Source organism: Chanodichthys erythropterus, chromosome 7 (assembly GCF_024489055.1).
Source record: "Chanodichthys erythropterus isolate Z2021 chromosome 7, ASM2448905v1, whole genome shotgun sequence".
Classification (NCBI taxonomy): Eukaryota; Metazoa; Chordata; class Actinopteri; order Cypriniformes; family Xenocyprididae; genus Chanodichthys; species Chanodichthys erythropterus.
In genome coordinates this window covers 9983866-10001404 of record NC_090227.1, presented here as the reverse complement: position 1 = coordinate 10001404, position 17539 = coordinate 9983866, and positions in this window count along the sequence as shown.

The following is a 17539-nucleotide window of genomic DNA, read 5'->3' as shown; positions in this document are numbered from 1 at the left end:
AAGAATAGTGTCAATGCAGGCAGATCAAAAGCACTGTTGAATAAATGTCAAGGATACTGTTGAATATCAAATGTTCAAGTCAAATTAAATTAAATTAGGGCTGCACGATTAATTGTATTTTATCACGATAATGATATCTGCTTCTCTCGATTGATTTTAAATAATCGTCACGATATTGGCCCGCTCTATGAAAATGAACATAATTTGGAAATATTGGAAGTAATATTAGGAATTTCGCTGTTTTATCTTTTAAAGTTCCTAAAGGTTTTACCAGTTTTCATAATGTTGATCAGCTAGAAATGATTCTTCTTTGCTTTACGAATTTGCTGGGCAATTTGAATCTGGTTTGTCTTATTGCAAACAAATTGTGTTGCTTTAAAATCTAATGTGAATACATATTACAAAGCGCTCACCAAAACCATGTTTTATATTGATTTACCATCTAACGAAGTTATCATAGTTGGTTAAATTTAAGTCTTTGTGCCACCTACAGGCCTTTTGGGTGAAGTGTAGGTTGGTAAAGAACTTGCAAAATACCCATAGTTACATTACTCTTTTGATAGAATAAACATGATTAATAATTGTGATTATAATTTTGAGGAAACTGTGGCACTGGCTGTCGTGTTGATGATGTCTTCACAATGAATGATCTAGTCGACTCGATCTCTGCTGATACTTCAGGGCTGCGTTGTGGTCATGTCAAGGCACCGGTCCTCGGTCTCATCTGGAAACGGCCCCGAATCCGGTTGACTACGGTAAACCTCAGGATAAACAGAAAGACTAATATTAGCATAGATGCCATTCTTTTTCTGATGTAACGAGTACATCTGGTGTTATAGGAAGTGTTCCCGGTTCCGGCTGAACTAATTTATGCAGCCTTATAATCCTTTAACGGATTTGAAAATATAAATATGTAATGTGTTATGTGTATGCCAGGTTAAAGAGATGCATTTTTAGTCTAGATTTAAACTGACAGAGTGTGTCTGCATCCCGAACAATGCTAGGAAGGTTGTTCCACAGTTTAGGTGCCAAATAGGAGAAGGATCTACCACCTGCAGTTGATTTCGATATTCTAGGTATCAGCTGGCCTGAATTCTGAGATTGCAATAAACGTGAAGGACTATAATGCATTAAGAGCTCGCTTAGGTACTGGGGGGCTAAACCATTTAGTGCTTTGTAAGTAATTAACAAGATTTTAAAATCTATACAATGTTTAACAGGAAGCCAATGCAGTGATGACAGAACTGGGCTAATATGGTCATACTTCCTAGTTCTAGTAAGAACTCTAGCTGCTGCATTTTGTACGAGCTGTAGTTTATTTATCAAGCGGGAGGAACAACCACCCAGTAGAGCGTTACAGTAATCTAACCTTGAGGTCATGAACGCATGAACTAACTGTTCTGCATTCTTCATTGAGAGCATATGTTGTAGTTTAAATATATTTTTAAGATGGAAGAAAGCGTTTTTACAGATGCTAGTAACATGGCCTTCAAATGAAAGATTGGTATCAAAGAGCACACCCAGGTTCCTAGCTGATGACAAAGACTTAACAGAGCACCCATCAAGTGTTAGACAATATTCTAGGTTATTACGTGAAGAAGTTTTTGGTCCAAAAATGAGAATCTCTGTTTTTTCTGAATTTAGTAGTAGGAAATTACTGGTCATCCATTTTTTTATGTCAGCTATGCATTCTGTTAATTTTGTGAATTGGTAAGTTTTGTCAGGGCGTGAAGAAATATAGAGCTGAGTATCATCAGCGTAACAATGAAAACTAACGCCATGCTTCCTAATGATATCTCCCAACGGTAGCATGTACAGAGTGAAAAATGGTCCTAGTACTGAGCCTTGCAGTACTCCATATTTAACTTGTGATCGATATGACATCTCATCGTTTACTACTACAAACTGATAACGGTCAGATAAGTATGATTTGAAACATGCCAATGCAATTCCACTAATGCCAACATAATTTTCAAGTCTATTTAAGAGAATATTGTGATCGATAGTGTCAAATGTAGCACTAAGATCCAGTAACACTAATAGAGAGATACAACCACGATCTGATGATAAGAGCAAATCATTAGTAACTTTAATGAGAGCAGTCTCAGTACTATGGTACGGTCTAAATCCTGACTGGAAATCCTCACAGATATTATTTCTTTCTAAAAAGGAACATAGTTGTGATGAAACTGCCTTTTCTAGCATTTTTGACAGAAACGTAAGATCTGAGATCGGCCTGTAATTGACTAATTCATTAGGATCTAGTTGTGGTTTTTTAATAAGAGGTTTAATAATAGCCAGCTTAAAAGTTTTTGGTACGTATCCTAATGACAAAGATGAATTAACAATATTAAGAAGGGGATCTATGACTTCTGGAAGCATCTCTTTCAATAGCTTAGTTGGTATAGGGTCTAACATACATGTTGTTGATTTTGATGATTTAACAAGTTTAGACAATTCTTCCTCTCCTGAAGCAGTAAATGAAATGAATTTTTCCTCAGGGACACTACAATGCAATGTCTGACACGATACTGTAGTAGACGGTTGCATGGTTATAATTTTCTCTCTAATATTATCAATCTTGCAAGTAAAGAAGTTCATAAAGTCGTTACTGCTGTGCTCTTTGGGAACATCAGAAGTTGAAGCTTTATTTCTTGTTAATTTAGCCACTGTATCAAATAAATACCTAGGATTGTGTTTATTTTCTTCTAAGAGTTTTGAAAAATAGGCAGATCTGGCAGTTTTTAAGGCCTTTCTGTACTCAATCATTTTCTCTCTCCACGAAATGCGAAATACTTCTAGTTTGGTTTTCTTCCAGCTACGCTCCATTTTTCTGGCTGCAGTTTTTAGGGCCAGAGTCTACTGACTGTACCATGGCATTGGATTAAATTCCTTAATCTTTTTTAAACGCAAAGGAGCGACTGAATCTAATGTGCTGGAAAAGACAGAGGCAATAGTTTCTGTTGCAACATTGAGGTCTTCTAAGCTGTCTGGTATGCTAAGGCGATGAAACTGATCAGGAAGGTTATTTATACAGTGATCTTTAGTGGTAGAAGTGATGGTTCTACCATATTTATGGCAGAGAGGCAGTTTAGCCTCTTTAACTAAATGTAGTATACACAAGACTAGATAATGATCTGAGATGTCGTCACTCTGCTGCAGAATTTCAACGGCGTCAATATCGATTCCATGTGACAATATTAGATCTAAAGTATGATTACGACAATGAGTGGGTCCTGACACGTGTTGTCTAACACCAATAGAATTTAGAATGTCCATAAATGCCAATCCCAATGAGTCTTTTTTATTATCTACATGGATATTAAAATCACCAACAACAAGGACTTTATCTGCAGCTAGTACTCTTAATCTCTTAATAAAGTCTGTATGTTGTCCTGGTGGCCTGTATACAGTAGCCAACACAAATGTCAACTTGCATAATGTTACGTAAAGCACCATCACCTCAAAGGAATTATATTTGAAAGACTTTTGACTAATACTGTAAATATTACTATAAATTACAGCAACACCTCCCCCTTTGCCTTTCTGTCGAGGATTGTGTCGATAATCATAACCTTGAGGGCTAGACTAATTTAAAGTAATGTAATTGTCCGGTTTTAGCCAGGTTTCTGTCAAACACAGCACATCTAGATTATTGTCTGTGATAATATCATTTACAATAAGTGCTTTTGAAGAAAGTGATCTAATATTTAACAATCCAAGCTTTATCATTTATTTATCATTATTATCTCGATTTTTTTATTTGTTGAACAGCTATTAAATTTTTTCCATTAAATGGGTTTGGAAGTTTTTTGTTTTTATTAATTCGGGGTACAGACACAGTCTCTATGTGATAATATCTAGGTGTAAGAGTTTCTATGTGTTGGGATTTATCTGACTTCTGTAATGTGAGGCAGCTAGCAGACGGTCGGTTTAGCCAGTCTGTCTGCTTCCTGACCTGGGCCGTAGTTTGTCATGTTTCAGCTCTAAGACTATGTGCCATATTACTAGAGAGAAGAGCAGCACCATCCCGAGACGGATGAATACCATCTCTTTTCAACATGTCCGGTCTGCCCCAAAAACTTTTCCAATTATCTATGAAACCTATATTATTCTGCAGACACCACTTAGACAGCCAGCCATTGAGTGATGATAATCTGCTAACTATCTCATCACTCTGACGAACAGGAAGGGGACCAGAGCAAATTACTTCTCCTGACATTGTACTTGTGAGTTCACACACCTCTTTAATGTTAATTTCAGTGATCTCCGACTGGCGAAGTCGAACATTATTTGTGCCGACGTGAATAATAATTTTAGAGTATTTGCGATTAGCAATAGCCAGCACTTTTGAATTTGCTTTGATGTCAGGTGCTCTGGCTCCCGGCAAACAGATGACTATCTGATGACAGTCATATACTCATACATACTCATGGGAATTTCTGGTTCTGCCCCAGCAGCCCAATATATCAGTTCTCATGTGTTTTCATTGGTGCAGTATTGTAACTGTGTTTAAGTAATGCATTGCTTTGGCTTTGTCAGCACAGAAACATTGCACAAAGTCTCCTTGGCTTGGCCTGAATACTGTGTCAACAATATTACAGTACCATTGCTCATTTAAATAACTAAAAAAGCACTGGAGCACGTTAGGTGTTTGAAATTGAGCATTTCAACATCTACAGGGCCTTTCTCAGCGCCATTTGTGGTGTCCTGATGGTAATTTTATAGAGCTGATGTGTTGCTTACTACTTGATTTTTAACCAATAAATGTATTTGTGTAAATGTATTAAGGTTTACTATTTTAGTATTCACTGTGCCTTGTGACATCAGGGGCCTTTGATTTTACAGAGGTAAGTGAAATCTGCAAAGGCAAATCCCCATATTTTTTAAAAAGCAACAAACTTTTGTCTCAGACTGACATGCCCTGCAGTAGCAGTTGGTGTCTCCTTTTGGAGAATATCCCCTTGTGAGTTTTTTTTTTTTTTTTTCTATCTATTTTTTGCTGAACTGCCACCATTACATAATACAGAGCATTAAATCTTTAATGACTGCAGGCTTAGCTTTTCTTCTCTTGAGTTTGAAAACTCAGATGGCAGTTAAGTTAGTAGACAAACAGTGAACTGTATTAGGTGACCACTCTATACCATCAAAACTTAATGAATATAAATGATACTCTGATTCGGCAGAAGTAGTAGGTCATCTGGGGACCAGAGGCTGTTTTAATTTTATTTATTTAATAATTATTATTATTTATTTATGTTTTTTCGAATGGATGTCAGTAGTGAGGAGAGTCTTCACCCTGAATAAACTTGTCAGAAAACAGCTTATCATTTACCAAGGCTCCATGTATTTTTCTGTAGATCATTAAACCGTTATGCTGCCTCAGAAGTCAGATCAGTTTCGTCGGGTACCTTCTTGCACAAACGCTGCCTGCAAAGTCATTAGGCTACCTGATAGGGTAACAAGGCTACAAGTCAGACTGTAATGCGATTGGTTATCAAGGTACACATGATCCAAGCCATTACGTTTTCTCCAATGGTTAAGCCACGGATCCTCGTAATGATAATAATAAGACTATCTCTGGTGGGATCTTATGATTTAAAACTAGCTTGCTAATGCTATCCTCTCTGAAATTGCATACCTTTAAAAAAATGAATTTGTAAGGAAAGCTATTCCACCCCAAAGGTGACTTTTTACTGTAAACTTTATTATGTACTATTTTATAAGATAGTATGTAAAACAAATGCTGCAGTATTATAATGAAGAGTTAAAAACAAACAAACTATAAACCAAGAATACTTAAGGCCTATTCACACCTGGGACAATCGAATAATAATAATAATAATAATAATAATAATGATAATAATAAAAATTTCTAAAAATCATTCTAAATATAAAATAACAGCAGAGTCCACAACATAACTGCACAGAGAAACAATATCATTAGAATCACTTTCAGAATTATTTATTTTTTTCAGCTGATAAACGATAAAAAACGACAGCAAATCAGAACCCAACCTGCTTTAAAGAGCTCAGTCATTTAAAGGTGCCCTTGATTAAAAAATTGAATTTACCATGGCATAGTTAAATAAGAGTTCAGTACATGGAAAAGACATACAGTGAGTCTCAAACCCCATTGTTTTCTCCTTATATAAATCTCATTTGTTTAAACGACCTCTGAAGAACAGGCAAATCTCAATATAACACCGACTGTTACATAACAGTCGGGATGTACACCCCAATATTTGCATAATGCCAGCCCATGATGTTCCCAACATTATAAAAGGCATTAGACAAGGGCAGCCAGTTAACGTATGTAGCTGCACACAGCCAAATCATCAGACTAGGTAAGCAAGAACAACAGCGAAAAATGGCAGATGGAGCAATAATAACTGACATGATCCATGATAGCATGATATTTTTACTGATATTTGTAAATTGTCTTTCTAAAAGTTTCGTTAGCATGTTGCTAATGTACTGTTAAATGTGGTTAAAGTTACCATCGTTTCTTACTGTATTCATGGAGACAAGAGCCATCGCTATTTTAATTTTTTAAACACTTGCAGTCTGTATAATGCATAAACACAACTTCATTCTTTATAAATCTCTCCAACAGTGTAGCAATAGCCGTTAGCCACGGAGCCCAGCCTCAAATTCACTCAGAATAAAACTTTAACATCCAAATAAATACTTTACTCACATAATTCGAAGCATGCATGCAGCATGCATGACGAACATATTGTAAAGATCCATTTGAGGGTTATATTAGCTGTGTGAACTTTGTAAATGCGCTGTAATATAGTCGACCGCAAGTGTAAATCAGTACATTGTTAATGATGCCCCAAAATAGGCAGTTAAAAAAATTAATTTAAAAATAATCTATGGGGTATTTTAAGCTGAAACTTCACAGACACATTCAGGAGACACCTTAGACTTATATTACATCTTGTGAAAGAACATTTTAGGGCACCTTTAAAGCGGCAAATGACAAAACTGTAGCGTGAGCTCTGAATAAACAGAAAGACATTATCCGCTGGTGTGGATGCTAATATAGTTATTATCATTATAGTTATCTTTATAGTTATCATTCTCAGGGCTGCATTAAGACTACAAGGGGCCCCTGGGCTTTACCTCTTGATGGGGGTTTTCATTCACCAGAACTATTACCTACATTCACTCAATCTTCTTAATCACAAACTGAAACTTATCAGCTTTTTATTTTGCATGAATAAATGCCATTACCAAAACATCTGAACCTATAGGTCTGTTATAAAATATAAATATCACTGCATGAACTACATATTGGCACATAGTCTGAACTATTTGTACAGGCTACTCATTTCGAAGGCTGCATCCTCCGGAGGTTGCATTTGAACGCTATATGTCATTGAGGCCGGAAGGTCTTACAGGTGTGGAACGGCATGAGGGTGAGTAATAAATAGGGTTGCAGAATTTTCAAATCTGGAAACTTTCCATGGGAATTAATGGGAATATATGGGAATTAACGGGAATTAATGGGAATAAACAGGGAATTTGCAAAATTACAGGTTAGCCTATGACAGGGTACTTAAATGTAGTTGAAAAGAACATCTTGCAGCATAATTTTGGTTAAAACAACCATATTTAATTCAATTTTAGTTGAATTTTTACCCTGACATTCACACAGCACACTACTTACTGCAGGGATATTGAGGCCACACCCCCTGCATGCACTGTGCATTCCCCCAGTCCATATCATGCACATTTGATCAAAAATACAGAAAAAATCTGTAATATTGTCAAAGATAACTACAATTTAAAATAATGGTTTCTCTTTTAATATACATAAAAATATAATTTATTTCTGTGATGCAAAGCTGAATTTTCCCTATGGAGGCCTCACGGAGCCATCGGAGCCAACTAAAATATCTTAATTTGTGTTCCGAAGATGAACGAAGGTTTTACGGGTGTGGAACGGCATGAGGGTAAGTAATAAATGACAGAATTTTCATTTTTGGGTGAACTAACCCTTTAAGCCCGTGAATTAATGCGGCCCAGCTTGAATAGCACACTTGAATAAACCAATCTTTTGTAAGGGAAAGACAGAAATCTCTCAGGTTTCATTAACAATATTTTCATTTGTGTTTCGAAGATGAATAAAAATCTTTTGGAACAACATGAGGGCGAGGAACTGATGACAGCATTTTTATTTTTTGGTGAACTAACCCTTTAAGTATCCTGTTTCTCATATTGTTTTTGCTAAGAAAAAAATCCAGTAACTCAATATTTCAACAAATTTGCCAAAATATCAAGTGCAGTCACAAGACCTAATATGAACTCAAACATTTCTCATCAATTTTTTAGGTCAAATGAACCAAGGTATTTATTTCGTCTTACTCTTGGTCAACAAATGTCTAATTTGAGTGGAGTGACACAACTGAGAACTGAGTCTCCTGAGCTACAAAAGATCAATAAACCACTGAGCATTAAACATTTCCGCTGATGGTTTTCTTTTATTATGTGCTTACCTCGCTTCTATCCTCAGATCCCTCGTCCTGATCTTACCACAGAGCCCCGATTCCCCTTTCACGTTCCAGACGTGTTCTATAACACGTCCCTCTGTGTGTGTTTGCTGTGCCTATTGAGTTGTTTTCTAATTTAGACGATTTATTTCCTGCCCTCTCACCTGCTCATCTGTCATAAACAGAACAAAACAGAATCATCCCTCCTCCCTGTGGTGAAAATAGATCAGTGTCGTTACCACGAGGATAACCCTGCTCTCATAACTCTCATCAAATCACAGGTCACATCAGCCTGATAAAGAAGAGCAATAATATGAGCGCTCGCTCTTTCTCTCATGTGCTTTTCGTTTTAAAAGAGCTTGGGGGGGAAACAGATGGGCTGCCAGAGAAGTCTGCACTCTTATGCCCAATAAATTCTTTAATGATTTAATATGTGCTCAAAGCAGGGCTAATTCTTACCCCTCAGAGTACACTACTCAAGGGTGATAAACGCTGCTAGAGAGTGCATTAAACTAGTTTAAACACTAACTGCTTTACCTTTAACTCAGAGGTTTTAACTGTTTCCCCACCAACCTGAATTATTTACAGGTTTTAATCAAACCTGCTGGTGCCACTGGATTAGAAGCATGTCACTTCAGACATTCAATGAGATATAACAATTTATTTTTCTGCTCCAAAACCTACACAGCATTTTCCAGGCATCGAAGTATGTAAATGCTTTTACAGAAAATGTATACATTCTAAAATATATAATATAAAATTATAGCCAAGTCCAGTTGATTTCTGGCAATGTTGCATGTGTAGTTACAAAAATGCATTGATTATGGTGGATTGAGTTGAGAAAAATGCTGTTTATAAGTACACTTGTATTTTATTTTATTGAGATAAAGGTTAATTTGATTGAAAATGAACCATTAACTCAATATTTATGAGTGTTTGGGCTCGTCACAGTATTCTGTCACTAGCTTAGCAAAATGCTAACATACTACTCTAGCTGCATCCAGAAATTGCATACATTTGGTTTGAAACTTACTTAAAGGTGTAATATGTAATATTTTTGCAGTGAAACATACAAAACCCACTAGGCCAGTGTTAGATATTTTGTTCACTTGAGTACATACAATATCCCAAATGTTTCCAAAAATGTGTAAATTGTGAGAAAATCGCAATTTTAACCGAGTCTCTGGGACGTGTGAGGAGTCGCCTGCCATTTGTGTCATACCCGCGTTAACCCTCGGTTTAAGGTTTTATTTTGTAGAAACCATGGGAACACCAACGATGCTTTAAAATAGTACACGTTTTAATAGACAAGGGAACATCTGTTTTGATATATTTATAGACAGAAAATGAATTGTTTTTATATAGCTCAACACGTTTAGTCTTATTGTTTAAATCTAATTTTCTTGATTTTTTTGCGAGTACCATGCTTTACCATGGCTCAGAGAAAAACACTATTTTGTCAAATAGCTAACATAACAATCAGATGCAACTTTATTTTTATGAACAGGAATACATAATTTTCTCCATCATACAATACATTTTAAAATTAATTGCATGCCATTTATCAACACAAGACAACCAATTATTAATATGATATTCTAAAATCGATCTATCTTACTCCAGTGTGCAACAAGTGTCTCACAGCAGCTGCCGAGCGAACGTAACACTATAACATTTTCAACACACTCAAATGTATCTAATAATAAACAGAGCTAGTTACCTCATACTCATGGCTGGAAAAGCGGAAGCGGCGCCGGCGACTGTGTCATAATAAAAGTTCTGCTGCTCGTGACACGTGTGTTGCGCAATCGCTCCAGCGGCCTCGTTCAGCTCCCACAACACTCGGTCCAGCTCTGCTTCATACCACAGTAACGTTAATAATCGCATCCATGAACATGATTTCTTCCCGACTCCAATCCCTATTCTTTTGCATCGTCCGTTGAGATGGAGACCACATGTCCCAAGATTCCACTCTTAAACTTCTAAAACGTCCATCGGATGCACATTTCAGAATCTTGCCGGAAGTAGTAGGTCATTCGGATTCTTTTCACCTGTTTTACGAAAACTGTGAATTCGGAAATTCTTCGTGGCTCACTTACTGTTTTTCACATACTATAGTGGTAAGTATGCATATTCAGACTCAGGGTCTATAAAGCACAACTAATGAACAGTGGCATAGGCGTACATTCACGCAACCTGTTCAAATAACAAGCTTCTCTCACTTTTGCGCATCCTTTGTGCTTTTATGTACCATACAGTTGATTTCATCCACCACATGATCTCTGCCACTGTTTGACCATTTAGTTTTTCCCCAAAAATGAAAATAAATAAAAGCACATGAAAGTTACTTTGACTGTACAAAGCACGTACATATTTAATAAGGCAAGCTGTGTTTCTTTGCAAGGGCACCAAAATGACAGATTAATGGTGCATTCAAGTCCTCTTGGGGAGTTAATATTTTACGAATTAGGACGTTTTAATTACGACCTCAGGTGCACTAAAATCACTTTGGTCAGAGTAGGATGATGCTGTACCTTTTGTAAAAAAAAAAAGAAAAAAAAAGAAAAAAAGAAAAAAGCAAGATGGCATTTAAAGAGACAACCTGAGATTAAACAGTGTGAAAAGCCCAAGAAATGTACCGCAACATTTAGTTTTTGAGGATAAAAATGCAGTGAGATTTGTAAATTATTGCATTCCTTTTTTATTCACAATTTGTACAGTGTCCCAACTTTTTTGGAATGGGGTTTGTATAAAAGTTAAAAGGATGTGTATAGTTATTTTTTATGATGATTCAAAACAAGAACTACTGTTCAACAGTGTGTTCTCTGATCGGTGGATCGCTCTTCAGGATTATGGGTATTGCAGTTTTTCATAAAGAATTTAAAGATGGTTAAACAGTTCTTTAAAGCTGAAAATGAAATCACACTTGTGGCTTATAGAGAAGTGTTTAAAGGTGCCATAGAACGTCTTTTTAAAAGATGTAATATAAGTCTAAGGTGTCGCCTGAATGTGTCTGTGAGATTTCAGCTCAATTTTTTTAACTGCCTATTTTGGATCATCATTAAATATGAGCCGATTTAGGCTGCAGCCCCTTTAAATGCTCACGCTCCCCGCCCATGGAGCTCGCGCTTGCCTTTAACAGCATAAACAAAGTTCACACAGCTAATATAACCCTCAAAATTGTTCTTTACAAAGTGTTCGTCATGCAGCATGTCTAATGGTATTTACAATATGAATACAATATGAGTATGGTATTTATTTTGATGTTTACATTTGATTCTGAATGAGTTTGATAGTGCTTCGTGGCTAAAGCTAACATTACACACTGTTGGAGAGATTTATAAAGAATGAAGTTGTGTTTATGAATTATACAGACTGCAAGTGTTTAAAAATGAAAATAGCGATAGTCTTGTCTCTGTGAATACAGTAAGAAACGATAGTAACCTTAACCACATTTAACAGTACATTACCAACATGCTAACGGAACATTTAGAAAGACAATTTACAAATATCACTAAAAATATCATGATATCATGGATCATGTCAGTTATTATTACTCCATCTGCCATTTTTCGCTGTTGTCCTTGCTTGCTTACCTAGTTTGATGATTCAGCTGCACATCCAGACGTTCTGCCCTTGTCTAATGCTTGAACATGGGCTGGCATATGGCGTACACCCCGACTGTTACATGTCGGTGTTATGTTGAGATTCGCCTGTTCATCGGAGGTCTTTTAAAAAAATGAGATTTATATAAGGTGGAAATAACGGTGTTTGAGACTCACTGTATGTCATTTCCATGTACTGAACTCTTGTTATTTAACTATGCCAAGATAAATTCAATTTTTAATTCTAGGGCACCTTTAATAATCTTGGAGCTCATGGTTGGTCTGTCATAAAATGTTTATACATTATCATTATATCAAAAATACATTGGTCTAATGAAAAACAAAAATAATGTGATTTTTACTTCCCGAACCCTGCTACTGTTAACTGTTGCCTATAAAGAGCATTTCAAAGCAGTCACTTGAAAGGCTCCATGTCGACGTTCGCAGATGGCAGAATATTGCTAGTTTCTTAGCAATACATCTAGTCTTGCATGTCTCTGTATGAATTTGGCCTCATGCCTGCAGCCACTGAGATCTCCTACTGTATGACTGCTTCTCATTGACAGGTTTGTGGATTAGAGTACCAACAGAGCTCAGTTTTCTGTCATAACCCTTGCTTTTGCTAATTAATGTGAGCTGTAAGTCAGCTTGAAATATGACCTAAAAAGACTAATTGTTTTTGTAGATATAGAGACACACGCTGCTATGACAACCTGAGAGCAAAGACCATATGTGCACACCCTATCTGTGCTGCAATTTGAACATTGCTCATCTAAGATAAAAGTCCTCTGCCAAATGTCAAGCAACTAAGAAACAAATATTCCTTTGACCCTTGGTCTAACCTTCAAGGCCAAAGAGCTCTTCGAAATGCAAGACAACTAATTGTTAAGCCCAAAGTATAGGCCTACACCTTTCTTTATGTGTACTCTTGCACAGTTGTACACATAGCCTTTCAAAGTATACTCAATTTGACATGTACCTACGCATACGCTGGTGGTTGACGTGGTTGATAATATTTCCACCCCTGTCAACAGAATGTTTTAATCTTGCAGTACTTGGACAATCTGTAGCCACAAGTTATAATACATTTACACATCGTTATAATCTTTTAGGCTAAAGTTGTACAAATGAGGGAACTTTCTAACCTCCCTACATAGTCTCTCATCCACGTACAACATTGTTGTTGTAGCTTACACAAGTTTGTATCTTCCGTTTATTCAGATTTTCTTTGACTACCTTATGAATCAGTGGCCCTGGGGCACTTTTGCCACCATGTGGACAAACTTATTAGTAGAATTTATTTATTTATTTATTTATTTTAATTAATTTGTACAATTTAGTTGTATTAACAAAAGAAATTAAAGTAAAGATGACAAAATTTCTTTGAGTAAATACAAATCATCTGAATTTGTTGTGGCTATATAATATTTATATGTGCAGTTTACTTAAAGCAGAACTAAGTAACTTTTTTTACCTTTATAAATAGTTTTCTAAGTCCTTACGATGGTTAATTGACTTGTAGTGGCGTGTTTGAGGTGTTCACTAACCCCCTCTGGCACGTCTACGCCAGAATACATCACTTGCAAGTTAAGCTGCATCGACCCGACACAATCTCGCCTCATGATCACGTTCACGCGAGAGTGACAAAATGCTTTACGGTAATTCAAAAGCAATGTATATATTATGACTTTATAAGACAATTTCGAAAATTACCCACCTCCATCGAGTGTACTGTATTTGCAAATTACCCACCTCCTCTTTCTTGTACTGTATTTGTAAAACTACTGCGCTGGTGAGCGTTGTAGTCATTGTAGTCCAGAGCTGCACTTGGAGTATTTATGACAGTGTGATTCTCTGAAGGAAACTGTAGGGGGAGCTTCGCGAATCTTACTGAGTTCCGCTTTAATAATGTTATGTTTGTTATGTAAGGTGAACATATTTATTGACTTACCTTTTTAGATGAACTATTTGCTCTAAAATGCACTCAAAAAATAATTCATTAAACAAATTCAACTGAACTGAGAGCAGGAATTGTGTGTTTCACTCAGCAATGTTTAGTTGACTGAACAAACACTTAAGTAAAGCTGATAATACAATTTTTTAGTAGAAACAACTCAGTTAAATTAAGTTCATGTTAGGTACATGAGTTTTTTAAGTAATGTGAACAAGGATGGTTTGAGTAAAACTAACAACAGTGAAAGTTAAATTTTTTGAGTGATTGCTGCGGTCCAGATGAGGTTGGACGTAGGAATATCCCAAATTAAATGTCCCACCTCAGACCTCGGTAAGTTTCAGGCAATTAGACATCACGTTCACATGTCAATTATGGCAAAAAAAAAATATATAAATAAATAAAAACATAAAATCACTTTGAAAACAGCTGAAAAGCAAAAATTAAGGTATTATTACATAAACTTAATGTCTAATGTTAAAGTTTGTTTTCATGTTTATGCTCTAGCAGGAATTGCCCACATCTCGCTGAGGTTGGGGTTGAACGATGCGCCCCGAGTTCACAGGTCGAATGTCCAACTTTGAGTGGCGTTCCAAACATTATTTCCAAGAACGAGGTGAGAAAAATCCATATTCCGAGCTGTCTGGAATGCAGCATTAACATACATGTAAAAAGTGAAGTACTGTTCCATCTTAAATATGCACAATGGATAATCAAAACATTTTGTTCTGTACAGGCTGTGACATACCAAGATGAAGTCAAAGAACTAGCGCCGACGAGTGTTGTTGCCTCACATCGGTTGCGTCTGTTCCAAAAAGCTGTGCTTGAAGACAAAGACTACACCCGACTGCAAACTATAGTATGTGCGTTCTGCACCTGTGTCTAAGGAAATAACTGTCTTTATCAGCAGGTATCAATATATTCATAATTAAAAAAGGGAAACCGAAACTAGGGCTGCAGATATGCAAACTGAAAAAGTAGAAAAGCTGCAAAGCAACGCTTGCTTACCATTTTAAATATCAATCATGTTGATCACAGGCAGCTCATGTTGTTATGAAAATGTCTGTGTATTGGAGTGCTCAGGTAAGATTACATAAAATCAGAACGTCTTCAATTATTTGCTCACTTTCATTCTTGTGCACTGACTTGTTCGCTAAACTGAACAGCCAATCAGAGTCATCTCTCATCAATGACCCCAACGCAGATTCGACATGCTGAAACGGGCGACCTGTCACCCCAAAAACTAGTCCGACCATTGGCTTGGTGTCTCACAGCCCTTCCTCAAACAAAACTGTCATAAAGTATGGCTTCAGAAGACTAGAATTAGTATGTAATTATATAAAAAATGGTTAGATACAATGTACTTATTGTATTCATATTGTATTGCAAAACACTTTTGGTGCTATTAAGGTGGGGTACGGGTAAGGATAGGGGAAGGTTTGGTGGTATGGTTACGTTTAAGATTGGGTTAAGGTGTAAGAGAAGGGTCATGAGCATAATTAGGGCCCGAAAACCGTTGGTGTGAGGACCCTATTGTAATTGCCGGTCAATTCTTCTTTTCCGAAAAGAAACGCATTTTTGAGGGCCTAAACATGCTCGAAAACTCATGAAACTTTGCACACGGGTCAAAATGGCTCGATAGCGCCACCTACAAAAAATTCAATTAAGCGCCCTTTGTGCTCCATTTCACGTACAGGTATGAAATTTGGTATACACATGTAACAGCCCAATACCAACAAAAAAGTAACTGGGTGCAAAATCTGTAAACCCAACAGGAAGTCAGATATTTCTAATTTTCTCTGCAAATTTTTTGCAGTTTTTGCCATTTCCAGATGCTGTACTTTAACTCCTCCTCCTAGAGGTTTAATCACATCAACATCATATTTGGTCAGTCAATTGCCTGGCAAGTCCAGAATGATATATCTTCTACAAGATATATCAGTCTGGTCAATCCGCCCTCCATCGCGATTTGAGTCAACTCCAAACCGTACCGTGCAATCAGATTCGTTTATTTCAGTGACGCAAACAGCATCACACTAGAGCGGCGAAAGTCCCTTCAATATCAACAAAGATTGCACATGTGAGGCCCGAGAGTTTGTTCTATTCAGCCGTGAATTCAGTTTTAAATGACCAAAATCACATTAATTATTTACTTTTCGCTGTTGACTCTCTTATCGCTTTGCTAACGTCATATTCTCCCTTCTCTGATTTGTTTACTCCGCTTCCTGTTTGCTCGGATTTGCTCCGAGCAAACAGGAAGCGGCAAGAAATTGAATTGATTCAATGGCAACCAGACTCATCCGCTGGTACAGCGGTGAGGCTGGATTTTCCAGGCAATAATATAAAGGCCTTTGCGACTTTAAATTGCGAAGATCTAGAGTTTTCGCTGAAGGGCGTGTCTGTGGCAGCCTGAGAAATTTCGATGTTTCGCTCTGAAACAAGAATTTGATGTAACTCGGGCATACAATGTCCGATCTGCCCCAAACTCCACATGTTTTATTAGAGTCCTGGTCTGAAGACAATTTTCCGTTACAGTCATAGCGCCACCTGCGGGCAACAGGAAATCACATGTTTTACACTATGATTAACTCATAGAGATTTAACCAGATCAACATCATATTTGGTCAGTCTAATCTTAAAGGGATACTCCACCGTTTTTTCATATTAAACTATGTTATTCCCTTAACTAAGACGAGTTGATACATACCTCTCTCGTCTCAGTGCGTGCACTAAATTGCTCTGTCTTGCGGCGAAACTTTGTTAGCACTTAGCTTAGCCCAGTTCATTCAATAGGGCCAAGCAGAGAAGCTACCAAACACCTCCACGTTTTCCCTATTTAAATACAGTTACTCGAGTAGTGTAACTCGACCTAGGAAGGTGACACAAAACAAAACGTTGCGCTTTTCTAAGCGTGTAAAATGGATAACTATATTGTATGGCGGAATACCACAGCAAGTACTCGGGAGCACTTTGACTTGGCGCAGTAATATCTTCACTCGTGAAAAGTCCTCTCACCGGCCCCCGCTCTCTCTCCTCCTCCCTCTCATTTCCGTCAATAGAACCAACGTGACATTTACAGGAGAGGGAGCGGGGTGAAGATATTACTGCGCCAAGTCAAAGTGCTCCCGAGCACTTGCTATGGTATATACACTACTCGAGTAACTGTATTTAAATAGGGAAAACATGGAGGTGTTTGGTAGCTTCTCTGCTTGGCCCCTATTGAATGAACTGGGCTAAGCTAAGTGCTAACAAAGTTTCGCCACAAGACAGAGCGATTTAGAGCACGCACTGAGACGAGAGAGGTATGTATCAACTCGTCTTAGTTAAGGGAATAACATAGTTTAATATGAAAAAACGGTGGAGTATCCCTTTAAGGCCTTAGCCATGTTAAATTACAAAAGATCTTGAGTTTTTGTTGAAGGGTGTGTCGGTGGAGGCATGATAAAATCTGATGTTTCACCATGAAAGAGGAAGCTGTTGTA